Source organism: Callorhinus ursinus, unplaced genomic scaffold, assembly GCF_003265705.2.
Source record: "Callorhinus ursinus isolate GAN/ISIS: 27379988/994484 unplaced genomic scaffold, GSC_fseal_2.0 scaffold2, whole genome shotgun sequence".
Taxonomy (NCBI): Eukaryota; Metazoa; Chordata; class Mammalia; order Carnivora; family Otariidae; genus Callorhinus; species Callorhinus ursinus.
The window spans coordinates 7370793-7397855 of record NW_027397064.1 but is presented as its reverse complement, the minus strand read 5'-3'; the positions used below and the strand labels follow the sequence as shown (position 1 = coordinate 7397855).

General features: G+C 45.1%; 1 protein-coding gene and 2 long non-coding RNA genes across 5 annotated transcripts in view; 2 read left to right on the top strand and 1 right to left on the bottom strand.

Moving 5' to 3' along the window:
- Window positions 1–2690: 2690 nt before the first annotated feature.
- LOC141370048 (uncharacterized) lies at window positions 2691–8972 on the top strand. The gene is made up of 4 exons (XR_012373741.1): window positions 2691–3267; window positions 4756–4925; window positions 5353–5447; window positions 8844–8972. It is a non-coding gene; the product is annotated as an uncharacterized lncRNA (long non-coding RNA).
- On the bottom strand, window positions 7550–17885 carry LOC141370046 (uncharacterized). Its single transcript, XR_012373740.1, has 2 exons — window positions 17762–17885; window positions 7550–9054 (listed from the first exon to the last, which is right to left on the bottom strand). It is a non-coding gene; the product is annotated as an uncharacterized lncRNA (long non-coding RNA).
- Window positions 13732–27063, top strand: part of CAB39 (calcium binding protein 39) — a 90084-nt gene continuing 76752 nt past the window's right edge. Inside the window, exon 1 of one of the 3 annotated variants that reach the window (XM_025889862.2) lies at window positions 13732–13854. The gene's annotated coding sequence lies outside the window, so the exon portion shown is untranslated. Of the gene's footprint in view, window positions 13855–17952; window positions 18308–18981; window positions 19134–27063 lie in introns of those variants that run through there. The other 2 variants (XM_025889871.1, XM_073877448.1) reach the window with 2 other exon arrangements.

The following is a 27063-nucleotide window of genomic DNA, read 5'->3' as shown; positions in this document are numbered from 1 at the left end:
GGCAAGCATGCAACCCATGGCAACAGGTCTTGTCCTGCTCCAGAGGGTTAGGACTCAGGCCAGTGAGGGGTGGGATGGGGAGGAGAGTAACAGGAAGCTGGTCAGAGGCCAGAGCTTCAGGGTCTTTGGACTCCAGGCCTAAGTTTACACTGTGCTCGAAGGGGAGCTCTTAGCAGGATTTTGAGCAGGTGCGTGACAGGTAGAGTTGCCCTCAGGGAGACAGAAGAGCCAGCCTTGGTCAGATGTAGCGGGGAGGCAGGGGGGACCATGGCACCAGTTTGGGTGGGAGCGTGGCTGCGCAGCCTCCCATACTCCCTTGAGGCCTCTGGGCACCACAGACATGTGAACTGCGCAACCCAGGTGGATGCGTTAGACTGCTCTGTTCACAAGAGGAAGTCAAGGCCCTGTGGCACACCACAAAAGGTGGCTCAGGTCAGACTGGCCCTCCACAGGCCTCGCTGTCCCATCCCTCCAGCGTCTTCCGCATGCCCTGTGGTCCTTGCCATGGTCTTCTCATTTGATGCCGGGCCACTTGCCCAGCTGCCCTGAGGCTCCTGTCACAGAATTCAGGTTCCATGCCTCAGCAATGCTGAGTAAGAGATCCCCAGGGTTCCTGCCCCCACCCCTCCCCAGGCCTCCTGGTCCCACTAGAAAAATAGACACAGCAACACAGAGGGATAGACTATGGGCAAGACACTGGCTGTGAGGGGCCAAGAAGGGTGGGAGGGCAAAGCTGACCCCATTTCGAACCTGGGTGACCCATCCTACAGGCCATGGCAGTCTAGGGGATTTCAATAACCTCTGGATGACAGGGTGTCCCCCATCATCCATTTCCTCATGGTTCAAAGATGGCAGTAGCATCCGAGTATGTGGCCTGGATGTCAGGCTTTGTCTCAGGTTGGCGTGACAGCGAGTAGATGAGCCCTTCATACTGAGCTCCCCCTGTCCCTTGGCCCTGTATCCATTTCATCAAATGTGTCCTACATCCTCTAGCCACAGGACCTTTGCACAAGCTGTCATTCTGCCTGGAATGCTCCTCCCCACAGTTTTCCAAGTTAACCTCCACTCTTCCTTTTGACCCTGGCTTAAATATCACTTCCCTAAGAAGGCCTCTCCTAACCCTTTGCCTGATCAGTTCTTTCCCTGGTTTCCCTCAGAGGAACATGTGATTCTATAACAGTTAAGGTAATTACCATCAGCTACTCAGTCAAACCTGAGGTCTCCGTGAACAAGCACAGCAGAGGTTGATTTCCACCAACTGTAAAGTTCAATGTGGGGTGGGTAGCCCTCCTCGGTCCTGTAACTACACCATTTGGAACGCGTGGTGCCCAAGGTCATCAAAGCAGAGCAGAGTGTTGAAAGAGACAGATCAGCTCTCCAAGTCTTTCTGTGGAGGCCCCACACAACACCCCAGTTCAAGGTCCTTGACCAGAATTAGTCATATGGCCCCAATCTAAACTGTAAAGGGGCCGGAAAAAGTAGGAGAATGCACAGAATATTTGGGGAGCTCTGTCTCTGCACAGCTTTTCCTGAGAACCTTTTATTGCGGTTGTCATTTTACATCTATCAGCAAGTTTCTTAGATGACATCTGTGTCTCTTGCTAGGCTGTGAACCCCAGAAAGGCAGGAATTGTGTGTGTATTGGCTTATAGTCGGTCTTCAGCATACCCGCACATGGTAGCTGTTCACTAAATAGGAACAAACCGAACAATCAATCAGTCAGTCAATCAACGGAACAAACCAGCAATGGGCAGGGCAGTTGGGAGTTCACCTCTGGAGACACAGAGTATCGGCTCAGAAGGGTGAAGTTGATTTAGGGATCAGAGAAGCAGCTCATTTTGACAGAGAAGAGCAAGAAGATCTGATAAGGAGAGGCATGAGTGGATTATCCCAACATCTTCTAGCTCCCTAAATCCAATTCTGCTAATCTACTTGCTGTGCTGTGGCCCCTGGCTGCCTGAGACAAGGAGTAGAGAAGCAAGGAGCTGCGGGAGAGAGAGGAAGGTCGAGTAGCCTTCACCAACACCCACTCCTTCCCCTCCAACCTACCAAGAATCATCTAGCGGCAGCAGAAGGGGTAGTCTCTATAATTAGGCATTGTGCAGAGGGGAAGCAGTCGCAAAAAAGCAGTTTTAGCTCAGTTAGCAGTCTAGCTAACTTAAAGGGGACGCTCTGTTTTCCAGGACAGATGGCTTAGAAACTGGTTGCTGACTACTGGCAGGCAGGGCAGAAGAAACTGCTCAGGAAAACAAAGCCTTCAAACCTCCCAAGAGCAGTGGACTATAGAACAATCTAAACTCCGCTCCGCCTCTTATCAGCTCTGTGGTTCTGGCCACGTTACCCAACTTCTCTGTAAAATTCTTTGTCATCAATTCTAACATGCACTTTTTTTTTCTTCACATTTTAACACCTCTGAAATAAGGATGCAATTTGCAATCAGTGACAGGTTACAATATAGTTCTGATTTTTTTTTTTTAATGTTACCTGAAGTAATGGTGAGTCTTAGAACCAAGGTGTGCTAGATTTGATGAAATATGGTATTTCCCTTTTTTTTTTTTTTTTTTAGATCAGCAATCATGTAGGTAAAGCCTCTGGCACAGGACCGAACATAATAGAGATTCAAGAAAAAAAAAATGCTATTTTAACCCTATTACTTCACAATATTAAAAAAAAAAAAACATCTTCAGAGTCTCTGTGAATTGTTTGACTCCTAGCCTCAGACTCGGTATGGGCCTTAGGAGGTGTCTTTGCAAGACTTGGCTGATGCGCTCTGGCTTTGCAGGGGGGACAAGCTAGAAGACTGGGGGAAGGGAAAGGCAGAGGGACTTAAGCAAGAAGAAAAATGAAAGATGAACTATTAATTGATCATCTCATTGGAACCTTACAAAAGCAATTGAAATGTAGGAGATGCTGGTTCCAAGCCTGGGAAAGGCAAATGATGAAGCCTAAGGACTGATTCAGCAAGGAGCAAAGAACATCCAGAAAAAATCATCCTTAGCCTCAGAGAACCAGACCTGAAAGAACCAAGAAACCATGAACTTTGGTTATTATAAAGTTGTAAGTTGAAAACACAACTTCTTCTTTTTTCCTTTTAATTGAAAAGATAGAGACCGTTGCTTGACGCAAAGCTCCCTGTTGATTTTTAAAGATACGGAAGAACACTCTTAGGTATCTGGCAGTAGATCTGGAAAGAACGCCTGATTTTACCTCTGGCTCGGAATCCACCTGCTTCCCCCACGTATTGCCCATCCCCCGCCCCACACACACGTAAGTGATTTGCTCAACTTGGATTATATCAATTTTGTTAGTGTATGAATATCTGGGTGTTTGTACTTGAGTTTGTACTTGAGTTTGAATGTTTAGATTGGCTTTTGAAATGCTTTTTGTAAAAGGATTTCATTACTTAATGGAGTAATTTACAGTAAGATCAAAGTTTGATCTGCATTGATCTGGAAAAGCTCTGCAGGATGTCAAGTGTTTATGGTTTTGCAGGTCCCAGTTATAAGAATCAGGGAAGGACATTAAAATATCCCAAGATAAATACGCTTACCAAGAAATATTTGTGTAAGTCATGACTCAGGATGTTCATTATTGGGGGGAGAATTATTAATGGATTATTCTAGGGATAGAATCGCCAATTGTTATGTTACCTTGATGGCTGAATAGAGCTCATTTGAAAATACTCAGTTTGCATATAACTCACCATACAATTATTAAGTGTGGCCAATTCTGCTCAAGGAAAGTATAAAGTTGTATGACAGAATTATATTCAGAAAATAGAGATCATACAAAAATGCAGAACTGAGTTTTTGATCATAAGATAGCTTGGCAAGTAACAACATGTTTATAAATAATGTCTATGAGGTAATCTGTCCTTTAATTTAATCAAGATGCTTTTTCTTTAGAGAGTTTTTGTCAAAACAGTCAGTGATGGAACTTACATTTGCAATGCTGAGATGGAAATTGGGCTGTTTTAATGTAATCTTAATTGAAAACACTCCATAGTGTTAGGGTTAATTTGCTTGGTAATTTTGATGGGGGCACACAATGATTATCAGCGAACTCAGTGGGATTTTATGTTTTTAGCGGTATCTCATCTACCTATAACCTGGTCTGTGTTCTGGGGTGGTCTGTGGTGAAATCCCCATAAAATGGGGCTGGTCAACTGGACCCTTGGGATCAACCCAGGCTTATAAACAGACAATAGACACTTAACGAAGATGTTACACTGTTGATACTTTATCTTTTTTGAAAGAAATTTTTATCTCTTAATTTGAAATTTGTTTACTGCTTAGTCCGTACCTATCTCTCTGCTGGTTCTAGAAATGGCTGGAAATGGATTTGCATGGTGCTGGGGTTGGCTGGGAGAGTGTGCAGCGAGTTTGGAACTGGTATAGCTGGATGCACTGGGGTGTGCAGAAGCTGCCCCGAGACGGTGACTATATACATGGATCCTCAGCCTTGGAAGAAATCAAGCTTCCGTTTGATAAATTTGATCTGGGCCATCTCCAGCACATTTTATGTACCTTATGTACTGTTCCTCAGACACTGTGGCAGTATAAATAACATCTTCTGCATGATCCTAAAATAGCTGGAGATATTGCAGTTCCTTCTTGGGGGTCCTGCTGGCAGGTGGAGGCCAAGTGCCAAGTCCTTCAGCTGCATCCTAGCTGCACCAACCCAGGCATTGCCACGGAGTGCTGTCACCCAGGCTATGCCTGGACTAGGAAGAGCCTGTCTTCTGCACCATTCTAGGTCTGAACAATCCTTTCCGGAAGGAGTGGGACTACCCCACAGTGGCTGGCAGTTTTCCCGGGCTCTCTTCCACTGTAGCAGAATCTCGAGAAGGCTGAACTCCAGCCGAGGCTGCTGCTGGAGTGTCAGCCTGCATGGTTCTGATCCCTGGATCCTTCTTCTTCCAGAAGGTAAGCCACTGCTCATACTGGCGAAGGTCACTGATCACCCTTCCGTGGGAGGTCAGGGATGCTTCTACTGGCTGGGGCTTGTCCCACCTGGCACACTCAACTCATTTTTTTTGGGGGGGGGGTAGGGAATGAACTGGGCAGAAGACAATGGGTTAATAGAGCTCAGCATCTTCCTGCCTTCCTGACCAGCCCAGCAAGCACTGCCTGGGGTGGGCCAGTGGTTTCCTATGTAGGCATTAAAGGCTGCCTCCTGCTGTACCTCCCTCACAGGTACACACATTCACGCTTATTCTCGCATATGCTCTTTCACCTGTGTGCATTTCATACTCACACATCCTCACCACCGAATGGGCAAACCATCCAAGGGAACCACGCATGGCACATTCCTCAGCTTGACTGATGCTCCTTTGCATCTATCCCTTGCCAGCCCCCCGAGGATAATATCATTTACCAGGAATTAGGACCCAACCCTCCGCCTTAAAACCCTGGGCAGAGAGGCTCTGGCTACCTACGGGATTGCAGGTAATTATCATCTTTGTCATGACAGGTTGCAGGGTGTCAAGAGCCTTCTGAACTCTGGTCCACAGTAGTATGGACAGACAGACAGCACAGATGGGTTCCCGCTACTGGGGTGCCCCACTGCCGCCAAGAGTGTGCCCACGAGCTCCTCAACTGCTATCCACAGGCCCTGCTGGAAACCCCACCTAACTGCAAACCCTTGGCTGATGTCCCCTCCCCCAAATATATATTCAAAATATTTGAGGTTAAACTTGACCAGGTTTTTATAATTAAATAGCAACCCTTATCACACCAGGAATAATAAAAATTATCTGTTTACTATAGGTATCTCAAAACTCACTTTTCCACTACCACCCTGTCAACAGACCTCCTCAAAATGAAAGGAATATTATTTGGACCCCAAAGTGAGCAAAAATTCCTCAGGAAACCATGGACTTGCTCTCTTCTGCCCTCATCCAAGACTGTCCTAACTCAGCCCACCCATGTCTGCCTGACATAAAAGGCTCCCAACCATGTATATGGGGCCACCATGTTGCTAGGGAACTTCTGCTCTTATGCCTACTTTTCATAGACTCCAGGTCTGTGTGAAGCCAATCCATGTCCTGGGACTTTATGGCTTGGAGAGACAAACTCAATGGAAACAGGCATTGGTGGGCCTTGAAGCCTGACCGTTGTGGCTTGAAACAACTCTAAGAGACAGGCGAACTCAGCCCTGGCCACTTGGAGTGGGCACTTGACCTTCAGTGATTGGCATTTTCAAATGACTAGCCTAGGTAACCACTCGACGAAAACCTTGCCATACCATCCCAAACCACAGGAGCCAGCTGAGGATTCCCTAACCTGAGAAAGATCCTCTATTCTGAAAAAATTGTAGCTAAGCATCCTTAGAACCACCAGCATGATCAGACACTAGCAACAGACTGTTGCATTCAGCAGCCCCTGGACCAGGTCCTGCACCATTCTGTAGGGACTTCCACAGTGCAGAGGATAGGGGAGGCCTATTCTGCCATGGCGACCCCTCCAGCATGTTGCTTGGGGGAAAGCCAGAGCACAGGTATGGATTGTTGCCAGGATGCCAACCCGGAAGGACCCAGTGTCAGGTCTTCCAGCAGAACATGCTTCAAAGTCAAGGTGAGGCCCAGGAAGACCCTGAAGCCTTCTTTATCCAACTCAGATGCCAGAGGCCCCTGAAAAACTGGACTCTGTGATGGTCTTGGCCTCTTGAATTGCTGGTGTTATGGATGGCATCATCAAGATGATGAGCATGATCTCTTGGACCAGAGTCTTTCTTCCAGCTGTCATAGCCCTACTCATCAAGGTCGGGTTCCAATCCACTAGCCTCAGTTGGCACCCCAATTCTAAAGGCATAGTTCAAAGCTTAATATGTGCCCAATCCATTTCTCTGTCCCTTGCTTTTGTTAAAAAAACGTGAGCCGGACGCCACAGAGGTCCTACCATTGCTATACACAGGGCTGGTTTTCAGCCAGAATCCATTCTGCTCAGCAGGTGCTTGTGTAGTTCTAGTTGTTAAATATCTTTAATATGACCACTGGCTACACGTCAGTCAAGCATGACCCATTCTCTTACCCTGCCTCTGATGAGTTTTCTGACTTTGCCAGTCTTTATATGACCCAGAACACACTTTGTACAGTAAGTACAGATTTCCAGCACTGTGAAATGCCTCTTCAGTCCCAGGCACTGCGCTCCGCCCAAGGACAGCACAGAGAATGTGCCAGGGCCCTGAGAATTCTCGGGAGCTCTCTGGTTATCACTGGCCCCAGGGACCTCGCTGCAGACATGCTCGCTTTACTTTTACATCAGATATCTGCCACATCAGATGTCTAGAGCCACGGATGTCTAGAGCCTTCAGGCTATAAGAGAGATCATTCCAGAATGATGGCCTCATCTGGACTTCTCACCCTTCTCTGCGACATGCCCCTGCTGAAGTTGGGAAGGCACTTTCCGATTGCTGTAAAGTTGCAGAGGTGGCGGATCCTGTCACACATGCTGCCTTCAAACATCACTGACTATGCACATTCTACCCAGGGAAGTGGAGCCTTCCCTGCCTGCCCCCACTCCCCCAACAAGAAGAGGAATGAGAGCGGTCAGGTTGGCTAAAGGCTTTTATTTTATTCTTATTTTTTTATTTTTTTGGCCAGTCTTATCTCCAGGACTTTCCCTCTTTGGGGCCTCCACTCCCCCCCAGCTTATAGAGCTGTCCCCTGGCATTTCTGACTTTCAGGCTCACCCTTGGCCTTCATATTGGCCACTGTGACAGCTCCCCAGACCTGAGTGGCACCTGCGCTCTGCCCACCACCTGGCTGGGCTGGAACCTCAGCTGTCTCAATAACATTTCCTCTTTCCTTTAAAGGCATAATGGGGTGTGTCTACCCCTGGCTCAGCCCAGGAGCATGTCAGACTGATTTCTTTCTGTCCCCCTTCCACAACTCCACCAGGACCCAAGGTATCTGGGGCCACATGTCCTTCTCTTAGTTCACTCATGTGTTGAGCTGTTGAAAGGGTGGTTGCCCACAGGGTGAAGTCACGGGGGGCTGAACAGAGCCTCAGGGCACAGGTGGTGTTGCCTCAGCTGGACAGTCAGGGGTGATGCACTGGCCACCACCAGAGGGAGGTCCTCTCTGGAGCTGCGACAGGCAAAATTCACCTGGTAATTAAGAAGAGACTTTTACTCTGGCTATTGCGGTAAAAAGCACATTAGTGAGGAACATCTCAAAGAAAAAGAAGGGGGCCTGGAATTTTATAGAGGCAGGTAAACAACGGGGTCATTTTGGAGTCTTATGGGAGTCACCAGAAAGGACGGAAATGAGACTTCTCTTGGAAACACTCAGGGCAGCGTGGTCCTTTGTGGTTAGCTGGTTTTCTATTTCCAAAACACAAAGGGGGGGGTAATTTTTTAAGCATCACGGTTGAGGCTGCACAGGGCTCAGATGAAGTTCAACATTGTCAGAACCACCTTTTATTCAAGATGAAGATCATTTGTCTCCAAATAACTCAGAGGTAGTCATACACCTCCTGAGTGGGATAAAGCAAGGCCTAAGAAATAGTCCCTGCAGGATTCTTGCTGGTGTCATTCCTGCAAAATTGGTGAGCCATCTCTTGAGAGGTGGGGCAAAGGTCAGTGGTTTTAAGGTCCTAAGGATCAGGCATCTTAAAAGAGGGGTCCTCCAAGTAGAGAAATAATGCCATAGAAGTTGTATTGGAGTAAGGAACCAAGAGTTGAACCTTGAGAATTAACCAGTCCAGTGGATTCTAGAGGTCCACAGAAGAAAAACCAGCATTATCACCAAGCTTCTGGATGCTAAGATGGCCATGCTCTTGGTGGTGTTGTCCATAGTCTTCAAAAGCATATGTGACCCAAGCGTTTTGTCCGACTTCCAGGGAGAATTCCAGCCCATGCATGGTCTGCTGCGGTGCTGGGTCCTTTGAGGTTAATGCCAAGTTATGGAGCTTCAGCTCGCAGAGCTTCTTCAGATTCTGGGGAAAAGCCAGCTGCAAGACAATCGAGTGTGCTTCGATGACAATCGCTCTACTCTGCAGGGGACTCCTGGTGCTTTCGGGGCAGCGTCAGAGAAAAAACAAAAAAATCTATCTGCACATGACAAAATAAAATGGCTGTGGTTAACCTATTACTGACAATTTTCTATTTTTTTTAATTTTTAATAAGATTTTATTTATTTGAGAGAGAGAGAGCACGAGCAGGGGGAGCGGCAGGCAGAGGGAGAGGCAGGCTCCCTGCTCAGCGGGGAGCCCGATGCGGGGCTCGGATCCCAGGACCCTGAGATCATGACCTGAGTGGAAGGCAGACAGACGCTTAACCGGCTGAGCCACCCAGGCGCCCCACTGACAATTTCCTAAACTGTAAGATCTCTTGGGAGTTCATAACAGAAACAGTACAACTGACAAGGACATTTGGTCGTGTAGGTGGCACACAAACCAAAATAATAAACTCGATCCAGAAAGTCTTGTCGACAAAATATCTATTAACACAATGACTAACTCTATTTTCAAAGAGGAGCAGATATTATATCTAATTTATAAAAATGGAGGAACATAATCTTCACAGAGGAAAAAAAAATCTTCAGATATAACATCGAATAATTCTCACATAGTATTCCATGCATTTACTGAACATATAGATAGAATACACTAGGAACATATAAAGAATATCAAGTAAAGAGACTCTGGAAATCTGGAATAAGTTCTAAACTCCACGTTAGGTGATAGGAGTTCCAGTGGAAAGCTGTCCCCCTAGAAGATGCTAGATTCAAATGAAGGAAGTTGTAAGCGAGTTACCATTTGGAGAAATTGCTGACATTCTCACAGACAACATCTACTATGGTTGGCTACTATCAGCTCCAGCAGAACCAAGAAACTTCAGGGTCAGTGAGAGCATCGGTAAAGCTCTGGGAATTTCCCACACAATGCACAGTTCTGGAAATCTGAACGTAACTTCCTATTACCGATTTAACCTGGGACAGGCTAAGAGCATCTCTTCCTACGTGACACATCAATAGCAACCATTAGATAAACCCGATTATTTCTAGCATTTCTCTTCTTACAAAATGAAAGAACGAATCATTTGTGGTTTTTCCTTTGGGAAATCTCAAAGACAGTTTTAGGTGCAAAAGGTATCACTCAGGATCAGTTTGGGGGAAGGCAGAACATCAAAAGTTGTCAGGGGTTTTGAATACCTGAATAAGGCAGGATCCCACATTTCTGAGAAATAATACTTGGCTATTTATTTAAAGTGACAATAAAGGGTTTAAAAAATAAACATAAAGGGTAACACAATTGTAAAGAATCGTAGCTCTTTCTCAAGTGAGAAAATTTTGTTCTTTTACATAATCAAGGATGTCAGAAAGTCAGCATAAACCATAGAAGGTTATTCTGGTAAAGCACACAGTCTTTGTTATCTAGGCAAACTACCCAGAAGGTAAAGAATAATCTAACAACCTCGTATTCATTTCCTAATGAATTACTAACAAATTACTGCAAACTAAAGAGCTTAAAACAACATAAGTTTATTATCTTATAGTTCTAGAGGTCAGAAGTCCACAATCAGTCTCAAAGTTAAGATGTCAGCAAAGCTACTTCCTTCTGGAGCCTTTAAGAGACAAATCTATTTCCTTGCCTTTTCCACCCTCGAGAGGCCCTTTTCACTCCTGGCTCGCGGCCCCTTCCTCCATCTTCAAAGTCAGCAGCGCTTTATCTTCCAATGTCCCTTTGCTTCCATTGTTACGTGGCCTTTTTCTCACTCTGACTCTCCTGCCTCCCTCTTATTAGGACACTTCTGATTACACTGAGCCCATCGGGTGATCCAGGATAATCTCCCCCAACTCAAGGTCCTTAATTTAATCTGCAAAATTCCTTTTGCCATGTAAAATAGCATATTCACTGGTTCCAGGGATTGGGCCGTGGCCATCATTCAGGGGCCATTGTTCGATCTACCACAAACCTCTTATGAAGGGCAGACCAAAAATTTTTCTCATTTTCACAGAGAGGAAACCAAATTCTAGTTTGCCATCAAGCTATTGGATGCTAAAGCTCTTTTTGAAAATCTTACAAATAAATCCATCAAACCTTAGCCAGCTTTAACCATGACAGATAAAATTCTCTTTTCTAGAACCTTCTATAACTTTCAATATCCATTCCCATTATATCCTACACTTTCTTCGCTCTTATTCTGGAACAACCAACCATTTTACTTTAGGGGAAAAAAAACACTCTTTTTGCTTAACAAAACACATTCTGTATATACCTCAGTTCCCAGGAGTTCCCCCCCATTTCACTCCACCATCCTTTCCCTGGACCTCTCTCTTCTTCTTTCTCTATTGCAAAGAGGGAGCCCTCCTTCTGTGCTCCCACAAAGCCTCTTCCCAACGGAAGGACCTCCAGGTATCTGTGACACTTTCTCTTTCCTGCACCTTCTTCTTTAGTGGCTCCTTCCCATCAGCCTTTAAACATGCTCATCTCTGCTCCCCTCAGGTCCTCGCTTGACCAGCCCTTCCTCTCCACCTTCCAGTCATGAAAGTGCTGCCTATGTTTATTACTTCCATTCCTGATCTCCCATTCACATCCTAAGCCCACTGCCATCTGCAGGCTTCTTTGTTCATCCTCCACTGGTACAGCTTTCTCCAAGGTCACCATCCAACCGATACCTTCCAGCCTTGTATCACTTGATCGCACTAAAGCTCTGGACTGTCGCCTAGCCTGTCTCTGGAGATGTGTTTGTGGTTTTCCTCCTGTCCTCTGATTGCTCCTGGATGGTGTCCATCTGAGCAAAGAGCTCTACTGTCTAACCAGGTGCTCATGTCAAAAGCCCGCTTGTCATCCTCCGGCCTCCCCATCTATATCTATCAAGTCACCAGTACCACCTTCTAAAAACTTTTTTTTCTCACTGATTCATTCCCCTCCAGGGCCCCTGCCACCATTTTAGCTGAGGCCCCATTTTCCCTTGCCAGGATGAGAGCAGCCTCCTACTGATGCCACTACTTCCAATCTGGCCTTTTCCCCATCACAGCATACAGAGGGTCAGAATGCTGTTTATTTATTTGAGAGAGAGACAAGAGAGTGGACGAACGGGGTGAGGGGCAGAGGGAGAAGCAGACTCCCTGCTCAGCAGGGAGCCCGATGCGGGACTCGATCCTGGGACTCCAGGATCACCCTAGCCGAAGGCAGACACTTAGACTGAGCCACCCAAGCGCCCCCAGAGTGCTGTTTCTAAATCTAAAGTACACATCTGAGCTCATCATTCCATGGCTTAAAGTCTCAATGCCCACTCCTCCCAACTTACCCCACTGCCTTCCTGTTGAAACCCAGCCTACTTAGCGTGGGTGGTATCACTCTTTGTCATTCGACCTTTGCTTATCTTTCCAGCCTTATCTGGTGCCAACTCCCCTCCTCAGGTCCTGCCATTTGTAACACCACGGATGGACCTTAAGGGTGCTCCACTAAATAGTCAGAGAAAGGCAAATACTGTATGTTCTATATGCAGAATCTAAAAAAGCTGAACCCAGGGGCGCCTGGGTGGCTCAGTTGGTTAAGCGACTGCCTTCGGCTCAGGTCATGATCCTGGAGTCCCGGGATCGAGTCCCGCACCGGGCTCCCTGCTCAGCGGGGAGTCTGCTTCTCCCTCTGACCCTCCCCCCCTTGTGCTCTCTCTCTCTCTCTCATTCTCTCTCTCTCAAATAATAATAAAATAAAATCTTTTAAAAAAGCTGAACCCATAGAAATAGAGAGTAGAATGATGGTTGCCAGGGGCTTTGGATGGGGGAAATGGGGAAAAGGTCAAAGGATACAAACTCCCAATTATAAGATAAATAAGATCTGGGGATCTAATGTGCAGCATGCTGACTATAATTAACAGTACCTTATTATATATATACTTGAAAGTTTTTTAAGAGACTAGGTCTTCAGTGTTATCACCACACACACAAATCATTATGCGAGGTAAAAGATGTATTAATTAACTGTATTGTGGTAACCATTTTGCAACATATACATTTATCTAATCATCACATTGTACACCTTAAACTTACATGCGTTAACGTGTCAATAATTTCTCAATAAAGCTGAGGAAAAAAATAGCAACAAAAAAATTTCCCTTCTAAAACTCTAAGCTCTCTATACTGAGCTATTCCTATGCGCTTCCCCAAATTCACCGTGCTTTCCTGCTTTGATGGTATTTGCATGATTTTCCTGAACATTTATCTCCATGTTCAACGGCCTAAATCTTATTCATGCTCCATGTCTCAGTCTTCTGTGATTGCCTGTTTACTCGTGTGTCTCTCCTGGACTACAAGACCGTTGAGAGCAGGGACCATGCATTGTTCAATGTCTCCTTGCCACTGCTTATGCTCAGTAATTATGTGCTTTCAAAAAGTACTTGTTGAGTAAATAAGGTTTCGGTGAGATTTAGAGCAGGTTTGGTGGGTATGAGGGAGGGGAGGGAGAGTAGGTGGATAGTAGGAGCAGTTACCCAGGAAAGTTACAGACTTCCACCTTCAAAGGTAGAGTCTGGCCAAAGAGACCAGGGTAGGGCCAACCAAGTGGTTGCTGAAGTGGAAAGGAAGTGAAGGTCACCAGGGAGGATGATACGAGGAACTGTGACCCAACATATGAGGTGAGTGGCACTAACATTGCCCAGGAGAAGTCAGGCACTGGGTGGGGTGCGGAGGAAGCTGTGAGTCAGGCTTCAAAGTCCTTTCACAGATGGTGCTGATGAAGGCAGGAAGGTGCCTTCATCTGATGGCCCAGCTTCAAAGGAGGAGAGGAAAGGAAAGGAAATGAAAGTAACAAGACATCTACACAAGATCATCACTGATTGGTTTGTCTTGAACATGAAGACCCTGACTTAGGACCTTGAGATCTGTGGATTCTGCACAAGAAGGTGGGTGCGGGGGGGGGGGTGAGGGGACCTCTGTGAAGGGGGTTTCAAGATGAAGGGGTAGAGGAATTTCCCAGAAAGAGGTTGTGCCTACAAAGAAATATATTAGTAGAAGGGGCTTTCCAGAAGGCTCTATAGAAGGACTGAGAAGGTGTCTCCCAGCATAAATTCAAGCAGTCAAATGACATGATTCCTTCCACTTGGGCTTCAGAATTTGTTTTAAACCCTGGCTCCAGAAATTTCTGCTGCTTTGCCACTGCAGTGGCTTTATCCCAGTTAAGAGATTAATCTGGAATCCTGATCTGACCCATAAAACAAAGGAATCAAACCCCTGCATATGGGATTTGCATCTTTTATTCTGTGGGAAATTGGGTCCTCAGTTGTTTTCGTGGAATGTGAGCACACTAAAGGCCTCCCTCTCCCTTTGGGGCTACAATTAAACAGAACTCTTGGCTTTAAAACAAAACAAAACAAAACAAAACAAAAAACCCACACACAAAAAATTGCTGTGGGGGTAAAGTCCTTATTGAACAAAGTTTCAGAATTAGATAAAACTTGCAGTCCACACACTTGAGACTGCCAGGCACCTCCCTTCCACCGTAGGCGCCTCCCTCCCACCGTTACCGGAGAAAAGCAAAGAGCTCCAGGAACCAGCCATTCCCCAAGTCCAGAGCTTGCTCTGGATTTCTTGTCAGCTTACGTCTCTCTGAGCAGAGACAGCCCCTAGACAGCTCTGGTTTTTTTTAATGAGCTTCTTATATGCTTGTCATAAATTGTCCTTGGTTGGGGTGGACTTGACTTTAACATGCTGCCATTTTTTTAATCTATTCACTAGCAAAGTGTGTCTAGTTTTCTTTGTGTGTGCATGTATGGGATTAACTGAGGTTTTGGTATTAAGGATATTAACAAGAGTGAGACTAATCAGCATCCTCCCCATCCCACCCCCAAGTTGGTTGAAATGTAAGATCCTGGACCCCATGCTAGGTCAATGGCATCAGTAACTGCATTTCGACAAGATCTCCCAGGAAAGCGTATGGATATTACAGTTTGAGAAGTGGCCCCAGGCCCTGCATTTACTGAGAACTGCCCCTCACGTAATCTCAGTGCTAGCAACCTGGCTCTCCCACCAGCACCTCCTTCTTTCCAGCGCACCCCCCTTCCTGTGCTGATTCCAAAAATCCTTCTGCCCATCATTCCATTGATTCTACCAGTTTATGGGGTCTCTCCTCTACCCCCGCACCCACCCCCCGCACCCTAATTCGCTTACTCCCCTCTCATCTGGCTTGGATTCAACAGCTGGTCATTGCCATTATTACTTCCTTGCACATACATACCTCTCCTTCCTTTCCCTTTCTCTCTCCACAAAAATAACCCTGGTGGAATCCTATCGCCACCTTCCTGTGCCTGCACCTGCCCAGCAAAACGTGGCCAGTGAAAACACAGACTAACCCTGCCGACCGATCCTGCTTTACACCTTCTCCTCTTCCCTCAAGTTTCCAACACCTCCTCCCTCTCCACACTCCAAACTGATGACCTTGCTTCTTGTTTCCCTGAGAAAATAGAAGCCCTCAGAAGGACAAGTCCCCGCGTTCTGGCACCTCGTCCATCCGGCTCCCTGCCTCTATGCCCACACTCGGCCTGCCCTCTGTTACTGTCAGTGAACACTGGCCTTTCTGGTACCCGAGGCCAGACCTTCTCTTCTTGCTCGCTCAAGGACAGCTCTCCAGAAAATGCCCCCCACCCCACATGCCTGCATTATCGAATTTTTCCTCACTACGAATTCATTCCCATCAGCACGCAAACAGGCTTCCATTCTAGAGACAAAACAAAATGAAACAAAGCAAAACAAAAATCTGCTTTGACTCTACATTCCCCTCCAACGATCACCCTAATTCTCTGCTCCCCTTCAGAGCAAAACTTCTTGAAAAAGTTGTCATGGTCTCTTTCTAGATCCCCATTCTTTCTAGGTCTCATTCTTTCTAGAGACCACTCCAAGCAGGCTTTCCCACCCACCTCTGTTACAGTGACGCTCACCAAGGCCACTAGTTACCTCTGTGGTGCTGACACCAATGTCCAATCACCAACACTAGCCTTACTTGAACTATTAGCTGCATTTGGCGGCATGAATCCATCCTCCATCCCTGGTCTTCCAGCACGTGATGCTTTCCTAGGTCTCCCCCTGCCACCCTGGCTCCTTTCCACAGAATCTTTTGCTGGCTCCTTGTTATCTTCCTGACTGACCTCTCAGTATTGGGGGTCTCAGGCTCATCCCCGGCCCCTATACTTCACTAATACTCACCCCCTAAATGATCTCATTGAGTCCTGAGATTTTACCCATTCTGCGGACTCCCAAAATTCTATCTCCAGCCTGGACCTCGCCCCCAAGCCCCAGACTTCTATACCTGGGCTTCCTACTTGGGTGTCTAACAGGCAGCTCAAACTCAATATGACCCCAGATGTATTCCTGAGTTCCTCCCTTCCCATCTGCTTCTGTTTAAATCTTCCTCATTTCACCAACAGTATCTTCCAGTTGCTTGAGAAAACAAAAACCAAAAAACTTTAGAAATCAGCAAAAATCTGTCAGCTCTACCTTTTGTGCCTAGAACCTGACCACTTCTTTTTTTTTTTTTAAGATTTTATTTTTATTTTTTGACAGAGAGAGAGAGAGAGAGCAAGCAGGGGGAGTGGTAGAAGCAGACTCCCCGCGGAGCAGGGAGCCCGATGCGGGGCTCCATCCCAGGACCCTGGGATCATGACCTGAGCGGAAGGCAGACGCTTAACGACTGAGCCACCCAGGCGCCCAGAACCTGGCCACTTCTATACTCTTCCACTGCTACCACCCAGGGCGGAGCCTGTCTTCTCTTGACTGGATTATTTCAAAAAGCCTTCTAACCTGTCTCTTGGCTGAAACCCTCAGGCCCTTCGGCCTGGTCCTTACAGCTTTTTGAAAGGTCAGCCCAGGGCCTTTCTCTGCCCGAAACCCTCCAAATAGCTTCCCATCTCACGCAGAGTGAAAACCAAAGTCCTCACTTTGTTCTCTTTGGCTCCCACTCTCTCCTCCTCTTTCCCCCTTTCGCCTCCCTCGGTGCGCTTGCCTTGTTGGGCTCCCTGGTGTCGGGCCTTCATCCTGGCTGTTCCCTCTGCCTTTCCATACACAAAGCTCACAGCGTGGCTCTTTCTTCATGAAGCCGTTCCGGGTAGGAGTGCTATAAATAACAGTATCTTTCCTTCTCTCCCCTCCTTAGCCTGTGTTGTTTGTCTCCATAGCACCGGAAACCATCCAATGTCATATATGTGCTGGTTTACTTATTGGTATGTCTCAGGAGCAGGGGCTGTTTTGTTCACTGCCCCGCCGCCTAGAATAGCGGCACACGGTGGATGCTCGAAAATACCCGTTCAGTGACAAGTTAAAAACAAAGCAACAGAGTGAAACAAAAATACACACGCGTGGCATTTCTACGTAGCGGACCCTGCTGTCAGACCTTTGCAATGCATTCTCTCATTCATCCGCACAAGCCTATCGTACTGTATTGCTATACTGTGTGTGTGTGTGTGTGTGTGTGTGTGTGTGTGTGTGTGTGTGTGTGTGTGTGTGTGTGTGTAAAGGAACCCAGGCATAGGGACATGACATAATCCATGGAGACCACAGAGCGGAGCTGGAGTTTAAATCCAGGCTGTTGAATCCTATTAATCTGGACCATTCCATCACTTTCTGCACTCTCTCTCAGAGGATGCTAAGTGAGAGTTACCTGTCCCTCGCAAGTATGAAAGAATCGGTTCACACAAAGTCGCCCCTGGCTTTTAGAAAAAAATAAAGCTTTGTTAACAGTTGAGGAAGTGGTCGTAGAAAGCGGACGTAGGATTCCTCCAGGAAGAGTGCTGCGACAGCCAAGAAAGGCTGAGCACCAACCTTCAAGCGGCAGGTGAAAGAACCCCGGTCCTCCGCTGTTGCTTTTTCTCTGCGTCCCCTCCCGCTTGGGCCTAGGCGCGGACTCGGGTGTTCCGAGTCCGCCCGGCCGCTGGGGTGCGCCCGAGGCCGCAGGGGGCGTTGCGGCACCGCCCGACGTCGCGCCCTCGGCGGCTGCGCAGTGCGTACGTCAAAGCCGGGCTCGGGCCGGGACCGGGGAGCGGCGCGGCCTGGGAGAGACTGATCCTCCAGGAGCCGGCGAAGGCGAAGGCGGCGCCTGGTTCCGCAGCAGCAGCCGCAGCCGCAGCCCGAGCGAGTGAGCGCAGCAGTGCGGCGGCCGCCGCGGGAGCCCCTGGGCCGCCGTCCGCCCGCGCAGCCGCCGCCGCGGGAGCCCGTCGCCGGGAGCAGGAGCAGGCGGAAGACAACGGAGGGGCCGAGCGCCCGAGCCGCGCCGCGGGGACCGAGCGAGCAGCCCGAGGCGGCGGCGGCGGCCGAGGACGGGGACGGCGACGACGCGGAGGCGGAGAGGGAGCCGCCCGGCCCAGCCCCGTGAGTGACCCCCGTCCCGGCCCTGCTCGCGGCGCGGACGCCCGCCCGGCTTCCGCTTGTCCCGGCCCGTCACCGGCCCCGGGCTGCCTCCATTTTCTCGGGTGGTAGAGGCGGCGGGCCCCGTTCGCCCGCCTGGCCCGCCCTCCTCGCTCGGCTCGGCTCGGCCCGGGCCCCTCGCGGAGCCTTCCCCTCCTTGCCCCCGCCGGCTCGGCGCCCAGCGGCCTGCGGCCGGGGCTCCAGGAGCCCGGTGCTCCCCTGCCACCTCTCCGCGGTTCTCCGGCAGGACAGGCGGGTGGGGGCGTCCGCGGGAGTCGGGTGGGCAGGGAGGTGCGGGCCGGGCCAGCTGTCACTCCCACCGCGCAGGGGCTCTGGCCACCTCGCTCCTGGCCCCCGGTAAACTTCCTGTTATGGGGAGGCAGACAGGCAGCATCTTTAAATGCCTAACTGATTTCTGGTTAGGAATTGTGCGGGAGGGAGCGTTCCCGAGTTCGGTTGAACCAAGCCGAGCCCTGCACTGCGTGCAGGCGCCGTAGTCGGTCCGCGCGGGAGGGACTCAAAGGTGAACCGGAGCCCACGGTCCCCACCCCCGAGGAGCTTACGCTCTAGTGTGGGAGATAAGACCAGTACACAAATAACCTCGATACCAGGAAAGAGGTGATAAGTCCTGTGAAAGAACTGCAAAGTGCTAGAAAGGCACCCAGGGATGACCGGACCGATCGATCACTTCCGCCTTGCAGAAATCTGGAAGACTTCCTGGGCGAGGCGGTGCCAAGCTGGGTCTTGAAGGCCCGATGGGGTCTGGGAGAGGACGGATGGGGAAAAGACGGTATGTGGAGGGGCAGCAAACTAGAGGACAAAGATAAAAAGGCATAGTCTAGAAATAGTGGATCATTCAGTTGCCTATGGCCATGTTGGGGAGTTAAGGGTAGGCTAAAGAGGTATTGGGGGCCCAGATCCTTGAATACTGTAGAGGAGCTGTTTTGAGTGGCATTCTAAGGTAAACTTAGAGCTCATTACTCAGTGACTCATGAGCCCGGAAATGTAAGCTAGGAGATACTAAAGGCGGTCTTGTGAAAGAAAGCGAAGGAGGCCCAGTAAAGAGTTGACATTCTGTGCCTTGAATATAATGCAGTTTGAGATCGATTTTGACAGCTACGGATAAATTCATGTCCAGGCTAAGCAAAGTACCTTTTGCAAAAAGCTTCATTTAGATATCATGCTCTTAAGAGGTAATGGAAAGATGTGTGTAAACTAAGCTCTTCTGCTCATAAGGCAGTTCTGTTGGTGCGGTTCACTAAAATGCATCAAAACTTCTCCCACGGTGTATTAGGTGGCTACTTTGGAATTCCTGAGCTGATCATAACTTCTTTGAAATGGCATTTTGTAAAGCAATCTAAATTGATGATTTTTTAAAAATCAGTTTGTTACTTATATTCTGGGATGGCAAGTTGGACAGAGAACCTTTTTATAGAAAGGTAAACATTTCTTTATTTTTAGTTATGAAAATATAGGAGAGTGAAAAGTGAAAATGTAGCTTGATTTTGTACATTTTTTCCCAAATTACTAGCAGATAATTAGCTATATTTAAAGTCTAAATATATGATTTGTGGAAGCAGCTTAGAACCCATGTTAGTTTCATAAACACTTTTTTGTTGTTTGTTTAAATTACAAGCGAATGTCAACTTTTTTCAGTTAAAAAACTTGTAAAATGCAAGAGGTACTGGAAAATTTTTTAAAATTATCTTCTGTAATCTTACCACTTAGATTTGGTTGCTGTTAAGATTTTTGCATATTTCCTTTCCAGTCTTTTTATGCTTATTTTTTCCTTGCGTGATGAAATAAAAATTGCATATATATATAAATTTTATTAAAATTTTTTGTCATTAAGTATCTTTATGTAAAAATATTTTTACCCAAGTAAAGGAAGTCTTAAATGTATTCTTTTTTTCTGACGAGGTTGCATTTATCTCAGATAACATGCAGTAGTCAATGCTTAATAACTGCTACTGTGGGCAGAACTTTTTCTAAAGGTGTCTTGTTTGAGGTATATTTATTATTTGTAGGATTTAAGTCCTATTGGTTATTGAAGAAAGGCTTTTTTATTTAGGGTGTGTGTTGTCATCAGATATGGAAGAGATCATGCATCTCTGCTGTATGAGTAGATGTACTTTTTAAAAAGGCATGTACTTATTAAAAAGATTTTCTTATTTTGTGTAATATCTCCCATACACAGTGATACACCTCCCCATCCCACCTTACCCTCCCCTGCCACCCCGCCTGAAAAATAGTCTTTATACTAGGGCTATCCATATAGGTTAACTACTTTTTGATCATGACGTTACAAAGATTCAGGCTATATGTAGTTTTTCTGTTGGTATTTCTTTAGTAAAATATAGAATTTGGTGAAATAATTTGCTGCTGTAACAAAAGGACTTTTCCCCCCTTTTCAAGACAGTTTACTTTAGTTCATTAATATTTCAGACTGCAGGTTCTTGCTTAAACCAGTTTTTTTTTTCTCTTGCTTTACATTCTAAAATGTGTTAATGGGATCTCTGTTTCTGTTTCTAATGGCATATAAAGTGAGACATTGAGTTAGGTTGTATAAATTTTCATAAAGTTAGTGTAAAAGAATAGTTAAGGAAGTCTAATGATGGGGTTTGGCTTTATAATTCGATTCTATTTGACTATTTTTATATTGCAAATGTGTATACCACAAACATCCTTTATTACTTTTGAATATTAACTAAAGTTTTTTCTTTGATCAACTTCTGTAGTTTATGGATTTCTGTAATTACTGCCATGCTTTCCCTAGAGTCTTTTTTTCCAGAAGGGATTGGTTATTGATCATTCACAGTCTTTCTGTCTGCCATAAAAATACAGACAAATCCACATCCACCTCCAGCACACAAAATATAAAATCCAGTGTGGGGTAGAATTTCACTTCAGGTAGTGTCTTCTGGTTGCCTTTCTTGTGGTGTTTCTATTTTACAAATCCACTTTCTCCTTTTCCATTGCTCCTTTTAACTAGGAATTTTATTTTATGGAAGTTGTCTGGTGTTCTAGAAATAGGAATGTGATAGGTGGATTAGTATGGATAACAGCAAAATGTTGGTAAAACTTTGTTGTGTTAATAAAATTGGGGGAAAGAAGACCGAATCTCTAAACCTCTAGGTTAGATTGCTTGAGACTTGTTTTATTATTTCTAAAGGTGTAAAGATCTTGTATTTGTGTGAATGCAAATAAAGCCAAGTAGCCTAAAAATTGCATAACAATTTAGTCATCAGTCTGTAGTTTGGTTTTTACTGGAAAAGAAGACTGGTGTTGGGGCCACCCTTAATTAAAGAAGGAACTGAGCTGTATGAGAGTTCTTCCTCTGTTGTCTCATCATTCTGATGCTATCCAAGTGGACCCTAGTTACTGCCCTTATCAGTCCAGAGTATGAAGGCAGAACAAAGTGAGGCAAACATGTCTACTACCAGCAATTGTGGAGTAGACCAGTCTGACAGTAAACGTTAAATGTTTGTTCCGCCTCTGTTTCTCAGGCCTTCCCAGGATTGTGAGAAGAGTTATTACAGGATGGGTGAGAGATGCTAGACTGATAGTGATGAAATGAAGGTTAACAGGTTGTTGCCATTAGCATTTTGTTTTGGGATTTGTGTGTGTACATGTGTGTGCATATGTGTAGGTATCATTCTTTACCTTACTGAGCCTCCTGGCTCCTCTCTGCTTTTAGAAGGGGTAAGGGGATGGTGGAATTGTGGTTTATTAGCAACTGTGATGGTAAGCTGGCAGAGGAAGGAAGAATGGCATGCAGAGAATTGCAAGAGGTCAGTCAGGTGTGACGTGGCCCCAAAGGAGGGAGGTAAAAACTGCCTGGCCATTTTTGTAGGCAGTGTCCAGCACATACCTGTTCGCATGATACAGTGTGTCTAACTTGAGATTTTGACACTCAAAGTACAATGCTGTAGGTTTGGGTTTGCTTGTTTATATGTATATCCGCGTTTTCATATGCATGGTTACAAAGACTGAGAAAATCTAGTTAACCACTATTTAGTAGCAGTCTGGTTTTATATGATAATTATTCCTTTGGAACATTATCCAGCAGATCATTTGTTGATGACTAACGAAGTATGATAATGTTAAAACATCACAACACTTTGTTTTGATAAAATGTTCAAGAAACAAAATAATACCTTTTATAGCTTGATCTTAAGTTGCTACTTTATAACTTTGTCTAATGAACTGTAGCTTGGTCTCATACAAGGAACTGTGAACCTGGTACTCATGGTTCTCTCCCTCCACAGTGGATTATGTATCAGCTCTCTTTGGGCACAAAGAAGAAATAGCACGAATACATTTCTTTTTACATGTCTATAGTTAAGGCCCACTCTGGGATTTATTGAATTCTGATTGGCACTATTACTGGTGCTTAAAAGCACTAGCAGACTCCCTACAACCAGACTCCCTAGATTGTTGAACCCTCACCTGTCCTTTGGGCTCAGTAACGTTAGGCAAGTGCCTCCACTTCACTGTCGTTTAGAGTTCTTGCACATCTTGTATATCGCGGTGTGATATCCACCGTATCTGAGAAGATTGTAGAGGGATTAAATGAGTTACTGCATCTAAAGTGCTCAGAACAGGGTCTGGCACATACCAAGTGCTGGACACAATAAGTTTTGTGATGATGCTGATGCCAGGTGGTTTCAGGGGAGAAGAAAGGTGAGAATTAGAGACCCTCTTTCTGCGGGTGGGGCACAGGCACAGGCAAACTAGAGCGGTGAGTGACGAACCTTGAGCTGTAACTGGTGGGGCTTTCTTCGAAGTGGAGTCACGTGCTATGGTCGTCTGACTTACAAGCCACAGGACTGATCCTAGAGCCTGCCTCCCTCTAGTCATCTAGTTTGCTTAAAAGAAATTAAGTTTTATACTTTATGCAGTAATGTCTTTTTTGAACCTTTACACTAACATTTACAAAGATTGCTTCCACATATTAAAAGCTCTTTGGCGCATAATCCTTTTTTAAAGGTGTTTATTCATGTTTATCATTGTGATGTAGCTGGCAAGTTTCTTAGGGGTGGTTGTATGAAGTTAAAAGTTGAAATAGATTTAAAAAAAAAAAACAAAATAGATTGGGGGAGAAAATTACCATTTGAGTACCATGAAGTGTTGGACAGACCTCTAAGGTAGGTGGTATTGTCCTCTAGCATCATTCCAGATGGGAAATGAAAGTGGAGGGCCTTGTCCAAGGTCACACAGGCATTGCACAGTTGAGCTAGGATTTAAACCCAGATTTGCCTCACTTCAAACTGTGTGCTCCCTGGAATACGGTATTTTTATTTTCCTTTATAGGGTCTTGGTTTTCTGCTGACCACTTTTGATTTAGTACTTCAGAATTAAGGTTTGTAAGTAAAGCTTAATGAGGATTTTAATAGATTTCCAGACAGTAACCACGTTATAGTACAAAATGAGATGGTTTGTTCTACATAACTTTGGTTGTTTAGAGTCGTAATTTGATTAGTGGTTTCTAGTTTTAGTTAGGCCAGTGGATAGTGTTTCTTTTTCATACTAGTCTTGTAGAGAAGATGGGAGACCTTTGTTACAGTGGGCAGCACAGAAGCCTGGGAATTGGAAGGCCTAGGGCTGGGTCCTGACTCAGTGACTAATCATTTCACTCTGGGCGAGTCACTCCACCTCTTTGGGCTTCAGTCATGACATCATTATGCGAAGGGGACCAGACTGAAAATCCCTTGTCTCTTTTGCTCTTATTTTCAGTGATCCCGTGTGTAGACTTTCTGACTTGTCTTTTTTCCCCTTGTACTAGGTACCTCTCCTTTTGCCCGTGGTCTTTAAGTCCTGTTTCTATATGAGGGCTTTATGGTATGTAACCATGCTTTGACATTATTCTCTTCTGGTTGGCCTGGTGCCTGGTCTTAGTTCACAGTGTGGTAGCTCTCTGCTTCAGGTAATATATAACATCACAATATGTATTTTCAAATTTTCTACTTTTGTACTTAGGAATAAATGGTTAAGAACTAAATGTTATCTGCTTGTAAAGTATAAGCTTAGTAAGTCAAGTTAATGATTAACAAATCCTCAAGCTTTACTTCAGATTTCATTGTCAGCTTTTAAGTATATATGCTGTGAAGTTCTAAGAACTCTTTGTTTTGGGAAAAGGAACAATATTAACAAAGGCAACAAGAGTGAAAAAGTGGAAAGGACCAAAATGTAGAATCAAATTTGAAGATGTGAAGAACATGCTTGAGATAAATATTCTCTGGCTGTAATTGATAACCGATCCTCTAATAAAGGTGGTATGCTGGCATGGATCATAGGATCATTTCCATCCCAGGGTTCTCTGACTGGTAAGAGATGGCAGCTGTGTACCACCCCTGAGCATTCGTAACTCCTACACATCTATTACAGATTAATTGGGTCCACAAGCCTTTTCTATAGCCCATTATGCTGAGCCCTGTTCTGTATGCCAGTTGCAAAAAGTTCCTAGCCTAGGTAAACAGCTCTTCCCCTCTCTGCTGGCGTGGTATCAGTCAGTTCTTTTATGTCTGAATTCTCCAGGCAGGGAGATGGAACTCAGGTCACTAACATGACCTTTGCAGATCTTTTGGCTGGTTATAGTATGGTTTTATTCTTTATTCATCCTGTGCTCATGTGTGAGTTTTAGGTTTTTCTTATGTAAGTTTTGTACAATAGATTGTAATTTATTTGAGTTGCAGATTTTTTTAATCTTTTTTCATATCTCTTCTCTTCCCTCTTCCCCCACCTTGTGTTTTCAGATTATAATACATTGTTTCTGTAAATGCTTGTTAAATGATAAGAGTTGTGTAATAATCTGATAAAACTGCTCAGCAGAGATGAAATATTAACCAAAATACCATTTTCTGTGTATTTTATTTATCTCTGCTATATTTGTGCTTATTTGAAGGTTTACATACTATAATAGCTGAAGTTTATTAGGATCTCCCTTTTCCAGATAAGCTCACTTAAAACAGTGTTTCACAAATTCTGTTTTGTACAGCATTAGTCTTATGAGAGACTAGTCGTTGGTGAGAGAAGTTTCAGAATGAAATTTAAGTTTGGGAAAACACTGGGTCAAAAACTGTTAATCACATTTTAATTTTTGGTAGTGATTGTGTTACTGTTTTTCTTTAGAGTTTTCAATAATGTACATTGTGGCTGTCCAGGAAGGAAACATAATGTGCAGTATTCCCCAATTTGCCAAGTTTATTTGGTCACAGGAACACCCCCTCCCCCCAGGAAAAACTCCCCCCAAAGTCTTGAAGGAGGGTTCTACTGGAATACAGTTTGAGAAACTTCTTATTTACATACTTTTTACATATCCATACATAGTATGGAATGCAAAGCATTTACTTTTTGATTGGGATGATTACTTATATCAGGTTTGGAATCCAACTAAGGTTGGAATAATTTATTTTCATTTTGTTAAGTAAAAGAATGAACACTTATCAAGCCTTTTTTTTTTTTCTTTTTTTAACTTCAGCCCACGGTGAGAAATTACATTTTTGACCAGTGACCCAGCACCATACATAAACACACTGTCAAAACTGAGAAAGAAGTTTCACGAAACAATACTTAGGCCTTCCTGTGTACGATGTGTTCGAATACTTTTCGTCCTACTTTATTTTTTAATGTATGTTATGAGCGACTAAAACAATGCACCATGTAATTTGAGAAACACTGAGAGATTACATGAGTTTATAAATGCCTAAGATGCTATTGGGAGAAGGCCCTGGAGAGACTGGTAGAAAACTAAAGCTCACCATAGAGAGAAGAAGGAATTCCTGCATTTAGATTCTGGTGGTGGTTTGTTGGGTGGGTGTTTAATGCCCATTCTGCCTCAGCTTTCTCATCTGTAAAGTAACAATAGTAGAACCTGTGCATAAAGTAGTTGTGAGAATTCAGTGAGAAATGCTTTACATAACACATCTGATATGCTCTAAGTGCCCAGTCCATTTTAGCTTTTGTGATAACTGAAGCTCTAAGACACTCTGCTGTATCATACACGTTTTCAAAAATATTTTAAGCCTTTGAAAGTGTTAGAGTGGCCTTCAGTGAACCTGGACTCTTTTTGATCTGTAGCTAGATGTATCATTTGTTGGGATATCAGCCTTCTGGAATAGTTTTAAAATAGTCAAAAGGGCCCACTTAAAATTGTTTTGCCTCATAGTTGCAAATGGACTCACAATTGCTGAGCTTTATGCAATATTATTGTATATTTTTAAAGCATTCTCTTTTAACAATATCTTAAATTTAGAATAATCTTGCTTTTATAACATCATTAAATACAAATATGTACATACATACATCAGTGATTAATTTAGCATTCTGATAGTTTTAATTCACTAAAAGAAGAACAAGGCAAAGCAAAAAGTTGTTATTTCTTGTTTTATGCTCATTCTGCAGTTTTTAAAAATCCCCCCATCCTCAGTATTTTATATTGCTATTGGGAGTTTAATTTTGCATCCTGACCTAAGAAAAGGGACATTTAGGGACATTAACAGTGGTGGGGGCCAGATCTAGTTTGTAGACTGTTCACTGTTGTCCTGAACATAGCTGGCCACCTCCTACATTTACATCACCTACTGAGGCATTGGCGTTGTCTATGCCTGATTAAATGTTTCTCTCTTTGTCTCTTTTATTGCCCATTTGTCCTCAGTAGAGCATGGGGTTGCTGAAATGAGAGGTTCCGATTGGCATTGTTGAGGTATACCAGTTCAGTG